This window comes from Choloepus didactylus, chromosome 4 (genome assembly GCF_015220235.1).
Source record: "Choloepus didactylus isolate mChoDid1 chromosome 4, mChoDid1.pri, whole genome shotgun sequence".
Taxonomy (NCBI): domain Eukaryota; kingdom Metazoa; phylum Chordata; class Mammalia; order Pilosa; family Megalonychidae; genus Choloepus; species Choloepus didactylus.
In genome coordinates this window covers 1,340,725-1,350,641 of record NC_051310.1, presented here as the reverse complement: position 1 = coordinate 1,350,641, position 9,917 = coordinate 1,340,725, and positions in this window count along the sequence as shown.

The window sequence follows — 9,917 nt, the reverse complement described above, 5'->3', positions numbered from 1 at the left end:
ACAGGGAGGCCCTCCTCTTGAAAAAAAGAGGGGGACATGGAAAAGTCCTGACCTAGCAGTTAGCCAGCAAGGGTGACCCTCTAAGTTCCACAGCCTTGAATCTTTCTATGCAGGAGCCCAGGACACCCATGGATCCACTATTTCCACAAACAGAGAAGCTGTGGTGAATGACTAAGCTCCACCACGGCCTCTGGTGCCCACCCCCCACCCTCAAGGCCAGCAGTTTTGAGATGGCCCAGAGTTGGGTCTGTGGGGAATATGTTGCTGAAGAGCACCATCTGCTGGAAAGGCTGAGAAAGTGCAGAAGCCCTCTCTAAGCACCTGTGGAATGGGTCTGCACCCCTGGCCTTGGTTTGGTTGGGAAACACAGATGAAGCAAGTGCCAAAGGAGGCCTTCAACATAAACCCAAACAATAACAAAATCTTAGACAAATGAGGGAAATCAACTTTCAAAATAATCTTATCGAGATAATCAGATGTCCAGAAACCGTCAAAATATTACAATGCCTATCAAGAAACAAGAAGATATGGCCAAGCCAAATGATCAAATTTAAAAGTCAGAGGAGGCACAGAATTTGGGACAACTAATCAAAGACATTCAAACAAATAACCTAAATAATTTCAATGAAATGGTTAAAGAGATATAGGATATTAAGAAGACACCAGGAAAGCATAAAGAAGAATTTAAAAAAATATATAGAAAAATAGCAGAACTCTCAGAAATGAAAGATACTGCAGATGAAATGAAAAACTGACTAGAGACACACAGTAGCAGATTTGAAGAAGCAGAAGAAAGGATCAGTGAAAGACAGAGCAACTGAATTCAAACACACAAAAGAACAAATGGAGAAAAAAATGGAAAAATTTGAGCTGGATCTCAGGGAAATGACTGACAATTCAAAACCCACAAATATATCATCATAGGTGTCCTAGAAGAAAAAGAGAAGTCTAAAGGGCCAGGAAGAATATTTAAGGAAATAATGGCTGAAAATTTCCTAACCCTTATAAAAGATGTAAATCTATAAATCAAAGAAGCCTGAAATACTCCAAACAGAATAAATCCAAAAAGACCTACCACAAGACACATACTAATCATACTGTCAAATACCAAAGAGAAGGAGAAAATCTTGAAAGCAGCAAGAGAAAAGTGATTCACCACATACAAGGAAAAGCATATAAGGCTAAGTGGTAACTTCTTGACAGACACCATGGAGGTGAGAAGGCAGTGGATTGATATATTTAAGATATTGAAAGTGAACAATGGCCAGTCAAGAATTTTTTTTATCCAGCAAAGCAGTCCTTCAAAAGAGAGGGAGAGTTTAAAATTTTCACAGATAAACAAAAGCTGACAGGGTTTCTATCAAGAGACCTGCCCTGCAAGAAATACTACAGGGAGTTTTGCCAACTGAAGAAAAATAAAGACAGGAGAGAGAGGCTTGGAGTAGAGTACAGAAATGAAAATTATTAGTAAGGGTAACTAATAGGATGAAAATAGAGAAAAATAATAGAACTGACAAGTTAAAGCAAAAGGATAGTATAGTGGAATTAAGAATGGCTTTTACAGTAAAATTATTCAAAACCATGGAAGACAGTTCAGCATTTTCTCAGAAAGCTAAGTGTAGAGTTGCCTTATGGTCCAGCAATCCTGCTATTTGGTCTATATCCAGAAGATCTGAAAGCAGCAATGCAAACATGCTTGTACAGCAACGTTCATAGCAGCATTATCCGCAACTGCCAAAAATGGAAACAACTCGAGTTTCCATCAACTGATGAATGGATAAACAAAATGTGGTCTATAGATATGTTGGAATATTATTCAGCAGTAAGAAGGAATGAAGTCCTGGAGCACATGACTACAGGGTTGAACTTTGAGCACATTATGTTGACTGAAATAAGTCAGACACAAAGGGACAAATATTGCATGAATCTCACTGATATGAACTAATTCTAATATGTAAACTCAAAGACATACAATATAGAATATAGGTTGCCAGGATATAGAATGGAGCTAAAAAATGGGGAGCAGTTGCTTAATATGTGAAGAATGTTTAGGTTGAACCTAAACATTTGAAAATGGACAGAGGTGACAGTAGCACATCATTGTGAAAATAATTAACAGTGCTGAATGGTGTCTGAATGTAGGGGAAGGGAAAGTCACACATTTAACTGTTTACATCTGAAACCCGTAATTTCCATTAGAAGAAAGCCTGAGTCTTATCAGGTCATGGTTCAGTCAGTTTGGGCTTCATCAAGTAACCTTCCACTCAAATAAGAATATAGGGACAGATAATGGTTTAAAAGTAAAGAACACTCAAGACAAGGATTCAACTTCAACACATTTTTACTAAAGGAGCATGTCAGGTTACAGGAACAAGTTTACAATGTAAAATAAATTGATATGTTACCAAACCTGGGAGCCCCCACTCCTCCAGATGCAGCTGGACATGAAATCAGAGGCCTCCCCCTGGTCTGAGGTATAGAGTATTTATAGCACTTTTGATTTAGAGTACATTCAACTAAGTCACATTTGAACCACAAGTGGTGAAGGACAGGTGGTGAACCATGAGTGAATCAAGATCAAAGGAGGGTATTCACATTGTGATCAGATGTAACCTTGAATCTCTGCAAAACTCTACTGAGAATATGTCTACTAATTAAGCTATGACTTCTATAAGAGCAATACGTCATACTTTTTACTTACATAAAACTAAAAAGTAGAAGGGACATTACTATTACTTACCTCTAACTTATTAATAGTTTTCTTATTTCATTCTATAATTAGTTTAGCCATTATATCATGTTGCTAAGCATGCATTTGATTAAAACTGTATTCAGCCTTGTTACATTACTTATGATTTATCTATGATTGAAGCAACATCCACAGCCCCATCCTGTTTTCTTTTTACACAGAGGACCAGAGGTTTACATGTTATCTATATCTAAGAAGCTTGAGAAAGGCTTTTTGCTTTCTTGAAAATATTCACAGCTTTTAACTGTTAAGCTTCTGCTTCACTTACAGTTTTATAATATATGACTTGAAGGATGTGAATCATCTGTCCCGCTTATTACAGTAAGGCCTTTCCACTTTTTATCATTTGGAAATTGTACTTGAGTGTTTTGGGGTAAAAGTAATGTTAAATATGCTTCTATATCAGAAGGAATAACTGGTTCCTCACTATTAGGACAGAGAGCATCAGGTAGTGTATGGGAGAAGCATAGGCAGAAGAAGTCAGGATCTTCATTATCAGATTCATCAGTAGAGATATTATCCTGTGACAGGGCAGTTTAGAGTCATGTGTGTCACCAGAAGGAATGTTGGAAGTTAAAACATGGGAATGCATAACACAATGAATCTTTTGGTGAACAATGTCCATGATTGACTGTACAAATATAAAAATGTTCTTTCACAAACTAGAGCAAATGTATGACACTATGGTAAGGACTTGATAATAGAGGGCTATATGGGGAAAAATGTACCTATTGCAAACTAGGGACTATAGTCAATGGTAATATTTTAATACTCTGTGCCGGTTTGAATGTATTATGTCCCCCAGAAAAAGCCATATTCTTTGATGCAATCTTGTGGGGCAGACATAATAGTGGGGATTAAGTTGGAACGTTTGAATTAGGTTGTTTGCATGGAGATGTGCCCCGCCCAACTGTAGATGATAACTGATGGGATATTTCCATGGAGGCTTGGCCCTACCCATTCAGGGTGGGCCTTGATCAGTGGAGCCATATAAATGTGCTGACTCAAAGAGACTGAATGCAGTGCAGCTGTGAGTGACGTTTTGAAGAGGAGCAAGCTTGCTAGAGAGGAATGTCCTGGGAGAAAGCCATTTTGAAACCAGAACTTTGGAGCAGACGCCAGCCACGTGCCTTCCCAGCTAACAGAGGTTTTCCAGACGCCATTTGCCATCCTCCAATGAAGGTACCTGATTACTGATGTGTTACCTTGGACACTTTATGGACTTAAGACTGTAACTGTATAGCCAAATAAAACCCCTTTTTATAAAAGCCAATCCATTTCTGGTGTTTTGCATTCCACAGCATTAGCAAACTAGAACATACTCTTTCATCAACAGTAACAAATGTACCACACCAATAATATGGGTCAATAATGGGGAGGGGGGAATAAGGGGTATGGGGGGATTTGGGTTTTTAATTTTTATTTCTTTTCTGGGGTAATGAAAATGTCCTAAAATTGATCATGAGGATGTATGCACAACCATGTGATGTTATGGTAAGCCAATGATTGTATACTTCAGATGTTTTGTGTGGTGTGTGAATATATATCAATAAAATTGCATTAAAATACTACTAAACCAAATCCAAGAGTATAATAAAAGAATTATGCTTCATGATCATGTGGGATTTTTCCCTGGTATGCAAGGTTGTTTCAACATAAGAAAATTAATGAAATACACTGCATTAAGAGAATGAAGTAAAAAGAAACAAACAAACAAATGTGATATCTCAATTGATACAGAAAAGTATTTGACAAAATCCAGCACGCTTTCTTGATAAAAACACTTAGGATACTAGGAATAGAAGACAACTTCCTCAACAGATGAAGGGCATACTGGAAAACCCCACAAGTAACATCCTACTCAATGGAGAAACACTGCAAGCTTTCCCCCAAGATCAGGAGCAAGAAAAGGATGCCCACTGTCACCACTGCTATTCAACAGTGTACTGGAAGTTCTTGCTGGAGCAATTAGGCAAGAAAAAGAAATAAAAGCAACTGAATTGGAAAGGAAGGAGCAACAATTTCCTTATTTGCAGATTATATGATCCTATCTACAGAAAATTCTGAAAATTCCACAACAAAGCTCCCTGAGCTAATGAATGAATTCAGTAAAGTGGCTGAGTGGAACAGAGCTTCAGTAATAATAATAATAATAATAATAATAATAATAATAATAATAATAATAATAAAAGGTGTTAATGGGAAGCATGATAGGATCAGTTGACCCAGCAGGTGGGAGAAAACAGAGCGAAATGGAACCTTGGGCTTGTACCTTTATTTGGGTCAAAAATTGGAGGTCTGCAGAATTCATGTGGGGTGTCAAGGATTGGTTACTTTGAAATGTTCTTGAATATTGAAAGGGACTGGAGGTCCAAGACAGTAGGGATGGTTAGCTTATCATTTGGGACCAGTTGTGGGTTTTGGGCCAGCTGTATGTATGGTGTGGGTGGTGGCCTCAGATAAGGTTTGGGCTCTGGAGGAATCATGTGCAAGGACTGGAGAGCTCCCTTTTAACTAGGCCAAAGGTCAATGTTGAGGCAAGTGACTTAGCCAAAGTAAGATGGATGACAAGGCAGTGCAGAAAAAACTTTGGTGGCTATGACAATCTATTCCTCCATCCCTCAGCATCATTCATTGGGCAGTTTTGGTGGCTGATACATTTACTGCCAGGAGCACAGGGCATAAGGTACTTGAAAATATTGGTTATTATAAAATGTCAATAAATAGCAAAAACAAGAGCTGGAAGACTTTGTTTACCTATCTTCCCCACCTTCAGGGGATGGCTAGCTGGAAGTGTCAGAAGTTTGTTAGGGTCTGAACTATTTGTTAAAAAATCTTGGTTATATTGTGAAACACCTTGATCTCTTGAGACAACTTTCTTTTTTTGGGGGGGGTGGGGTTGAATGAATTTATTTTATTTTTTTCAGAAAATTTCAGGAACTATGAAAAATAATCTGAATATTTGGCCATAGCAAAAGTAAAGTACAAGTAATATTTGGAAATCATGTTTAACCATTGAGAAGCATGTTTAGAAATATACCAAGTTTAACACTCTTTACTCTCTAGAGCAAAACAAATTAACTAAATTACAACACTGGAGGGTTTGCTCCCAGGATAAATTTTTTAAGGTAAAAAACTAAAAGGAAAAAAGAAGCACTAAATTCCCACCCTTGAATCTCATCATTTATAAAATAACATGCTCAAAAGACTTCCAGGAAGATGGCTGAGCAGGTGAGGCAGAATGGACTTCTCTTCCATGAAAGTAACTATAGAGGGGCCAGAGGACACCAGGGACTATGGTTTCAGGGTGTGACCAGCCATAAAGGGTGTACCTGTTTGATGTACTATGTCTCCCAAAAGGCCATTATCTTTGATGCAATCTTGTGTGGGCAGACATATTAGTGTTAATTAGATTTTGGAATCCTTTTGGTGTTTCCGTGGAGATGTGATTCAATCAACTGTGGACAAGACCTTTGGTTGGATCATTTCCATGGAAGTATTGCCCCACCCATTCAGGGTGGGTCTGAATTAAATTACTGGAGCACTATATAAGCTCAGATGAAGGAGCAAGCTTGCTACAGCCAAGAGGGACACTTTGAAGAATGCACAGAAGCTGAGAGAGTAGCTGCAAATGAGAGACAGTTTGAAGACAGCCATTGAAAGCAGACTCTTGCTCCAGAGAAGCTAAGAGAAGACAAACACCAAAAGAGAAACTGAGAGTTGCTGACATTGTGGAGAGGAGCTGTGGCCTAGAGATGATCATCCTGGGAGAAAGCCATTTTGAAACCAGAACTTGGAACAGACACCAGCCACATGCCTTCCCAGCTAACACAGGTTTTCCAGATGCCATTGGCCATACTCCAGTGAAGGTACCCAGTTGTTGATGCCTTACCTTGGGCACTGTATGTCCTTAAGACTGAAGCTGTGTAACCAAATAAACCCCCTTTATAAAAGCCAATCCATTTCTGGTGTTTTGTATTCCAGCAGCATTAGCAAACTACAACAGATTTTGGTACCAGAAGTGGGGTGCTGGTGCTGCTGAGTTTGCAAATACCAAACATGTTGGAGTGGCTTTTTAAACGGATAAGGGGAAGATTCTGGAAGAATTGTGAGGAGCTTGATAGAAAAGGCCTAAACTGCTTTGAAGAGACTTTTGTGGAAATATGGACTCTACTATACTTCTGATGAGGCCTTGAGCAGAAATGATGAATGTGTGGCTGCAAACTGGAAGGAAGGCAATCCTTGTTTTAAAGTGGCAAAGAATTTGGCAAAATTGAGTCCTGGTGTTGGATGGAAGGCAGAATTTGAAAACAATGACCTGGAATATTTAGCTGATGAGATCTCCAAGCAAAATATATAAGTAGTCTGACTTTTACTTGCAGCTTATAGTAAAATGCAGGAGGACAGAAATAAGCTGAGAAATGAACTCTCGGTTTCAAAGAAACTGGAAATTAATGGCCTGAAAAACTCTGGGCTTCCAGGGGGTGAAACCCCAGGAGCTACAGCCCAACATGAAGATGTAAACAAACATGGAACCCAGCTGCCATTTCAGTACGAGATTGGAAAAAGAGTTAAGCAGAAAGGATTTGTGGAAAGTCCTATTGTCTGATGGCTTTGATCCCTGTGTGCTTCGTGTGAAGCCAACAGAATTTTTGCAAGCTCTTTACAGACAGAGCTGCTGCCAGTTGGGACTGGAGGAGAAAGACAAGGAACAAATTGAAGGAAAAATTTCTTCAAAGACAGAGCCATGGAGGTTGAGGTCTGGAGTCAAGAGGTCTCAGGCTGGGAGAGCATAGTGGCCCACATGCATGGAAAGGGTGAGTTTGCCCCAGAAGTTGAGGGTGGGCCTTCCACCTTAATGCTCAGGAAGAATTTTGCCACCTGAGGCCCCAAAGAGGGTGGAGCACATTGCCAGGGAATTGAGGAGAGCCTGGCCACCACCCCACTGTTCTGAAGGGGTTGAGCATGTGCCCCAGAGTTGGAAGAGAATCCAAGTGCTGCCCCAATGTTTGAGGAGGGTGGGGCCGAGAAGGTGGTCTTGCCAATGTGTGGATATGTGGGAGCACTCACCTCAGCATATGGAGAGAAAAGGGCTACCACAAAGGCCCTTAGGAAGGGTGAGACTCCTGCTCTCTCAAGCTCCAAGGATAAATGACTCTAAGAATTTGAAACCTAATGGAGTTTGCTCTGCAGACTTTAGGAATTGTTTTGGTCCCTTAAGCCCTGTTTTCCCTTCAGTTTCTCCTAAAGGCAATGGGAATATTTATCCTATGAATGTCCCTCCTTTGTATATTGGAAGCACATAACTTATTCAAAGTTTCACAGATCCACAGCTAGAAGGGAATTATGCCTTAGGACTGACCATACCTATAATTGATTCTGATGGGATCTTGTGCTTATCTATTGTTACTGAAATAATTTGTTTTTGTGATATTGTGATGGGGTGAATGTATTTTGTATATGGAAAGATCATGTCATTTTGGGGTCCAGGGAGTGGAATGTGCCAGTTTGAATGCATTATGTCCCCCAAAATGCCATTATCTTTGATGTAATCTTGTGTGGGCAGACATATCAGTGTTGATTATATTGCAATTCTTTGAGTGTTTTCATGGAGATGCATCCCATCCAACTGTGGGTAATGACTCTGATTGGATAGTTTCTGTGGAGGTGTGACCCTGTCCATTCAGCATGGGCTTTGATGAGTTTACTGGAGCACTATATAAGCTTAGACAGAAGGAGCGAGCTTGGTACAGCCAAGAGGGACACTTTGAAGAATGCACAGGAACTGAGAGAGGAGCTGCATATGAGAGACAGTTTGAAGACAGCCATTGAAAGCAGACTTTTGCTCCAGAGAAGCTAAGAGAGGAAAAATGCCCTAAGAGCAACTAAGAGTGGCATTTTTGATGAACTTCAGCCTAGAGAGGAGCGTTCTGGGAGAAAGCCATTCTGAAACCAGAACTCTGGAGCAAACACCAGCCACATGCCTCCCCAGCTAACAGAGGTTTTCTGGACACCATTGGTTATCCTCCAGTGAAGGTACCCGATTGTTGATGTGTTACCTTGGACAGTTGATGGCCTAAAGACTGTAACTTTGTAATGAAATAAACCCGCTTTATAAAAGCCAATCCATCTCTGGTGTTTTGCATGCTGGCAGCATTAGCAAACTAGAACAAAGGGGCCCCCACAGTATGTGGAGTGGACACCAACCAAAACAAAAGAGACACCATGGCTTGAGGGATGGGGTGAGTTTGTTCCTCTCTGGTCCACCTCCCTCTGCTCCCAGGCCAGCAGCAGCAGGATCCTTGCTGGGCAAAGGAGTGAGCAGTGGCTGTCCACTCCTGTGCACCTACCTTGAGAGTTTGCTGGGAGATGATCCTCCATGGTCAGACAATGGGGAGCTCCCATAAGGGAACCCAGTGGGCAACATTTGCTCTCCCCCCACAGAAGTCCCAAGGTGCGGGGGGGGGGGATGGATACAATGATCAGAAGCAGGGAAGGGAGAGGTGCCATACTGATGATCAGGAGCACTTCCTCCACCCAGAGACTTGCAGGTGGATGACAGACAGAGAGCAGGCATGCAGGGCCCATGTTCCATCTGTGGGGTGCCCTTGAGCAGATTCCCTGCCTAACTTCCCAGGGCCCAAGTTGCAGCACCAGGACAGGCATTCCCCAGAGCACACAGAGATATGGTGCACTGATTGGTTCCCCAACCAGTTTGGACTCACCACCACAGAGGAGAAGTTCATGGCAGAACTACTTGAGAGCACCACCTGCTGGTAGGTTAGGGAAACTGCACTCCAGCAAGCTATAGCTTTACCAAATTATATATAAATGCTCAAATAATCCTGCATTTCACAAAATAACCCTACCAAGACAAACAAATGCCCCAAAGGCAACAGAAAATTACAAAGCACATGAAGAATCTAGAAGAGATGGACAAGTCAAATGAACAAATTGAAAAGAAAGAAGGGATGCAAAATTTGGAGCGATCAATTAAAGAAGTACAAACAAATCTCCAAAACAACTTCAACTAATGGCTAAAGACATAAAGGAAATAAAGAGGACTCTATACGAGCATAAAGAAGAAATTGAAAGAGTAAATGAAAAAATTAGCAAAGCTTATGGAAATAAAAGACACAATGGATCAAATTAAAAATATACCAGAAGC